Below are 1,173 nucleotides of genomic sequence, written 5' to 3'. Positions count from 1 at the left end.
TGTCCTGCTGAGGTCAATGTACAAGCGCCTCTCTAGTGCAATCAGTTAGATGTGTTTGACAATCTATCCTAAAGATTGGTGCCAAGCCACCTGGATGACATTTTCAGATTATGTGATGTAGAAACTTCCTGACTGTAGAAAACTGTGAGACTTTTGGCCTGCTGAGGGTGAATATAATCACAAGTCTCTGTGGGCGCAATTGGTTAGTGTCTTAAACAAATCTAGTTTGAGTTGGTGATTTCGAGAGCCACAGAGATGCTATCATTCATTTATGCAGTCTTAGAAAGACTTCCTGGATTTACAGTAAGCACAAACTTTTGACCTACTTTGTTCCTATTGTCACATGTGATTGGTGTGTTGTTGAACATGAAAGATGACAAAAGTTCCTATATATGCTGCTTATACTATACCTAGAAAATGGCTGTCGGTCTCTGATCTTCTGTTACTCAATAGCTTGATCATTCTGTGGTCTCCATGGAACGCCATATCATTTATGCCATATTAATCAAACATGTATGACAATGTAAATGATGTCAATCAGCATGAAGGCCCTTAGCATTTAAATGTATTTATTGAGGACAATGTTGGTCGAGTAATATTGTGTTATTGTAGATAATGTGCCTATCGACATGAAAGTGACTGGCCGTACATCGTTCTTGGGGTGAAGTCCTAATTATTTTGAATAGACTGGCGATCATATATTACATTCGTGAAAGCGCGGTTGTTTAGATATATGGCTATCAAATTATCAGTATTTGTGGTTGTGGCCCAAATTCTGCTCTGCCAGATGCCTTTTTATATAGTGTTGTGCTGACGAACATTGTGCTACATATACAAGGCCATTCAAAAAGTAACAAAGCGTTGAAAACCTTCAGGGACTAACACCATGAAAATATTGCGGCACTTGGGATTGTACGTTGACCACAACCATTGGAACAAAGTGTTGTTGTTTGTAAACTCATGTACAGTTGGATGAGATCACGGATGGCCAGCGATCAGAGTGTCAGGGTCAGACACACAACTAAGTCTCTGTCGGCATGATTGGTTGTAATGGTAGTTAGACTGTTAATCTAAAGGTTGGTGGATTCGAGCCACCTTAGGACGAGAGTTTTCCTTTGTTGTGCTCCATGATGCGGATGTGACATCACTGGACCTGTAATAAATTCCTGTTGC

Source organism: Salmo salar, chromosome ssa07 (genome assembly GCF_905237065.1).
Source record: "Salmo salar chromosome ssa07, Ssal_v3.1, whole genome shotgun sequence".
Classification (NCBI taxonomy): domain Eukaryota; kingdom Metazoa; phylum Chordata; class Actinopteri; order Salmoniformes; family Salmonidae; genus Salmo; species Salmo salar.
This window is presented reverse-complemented; position numbering follows the sequence as displayed.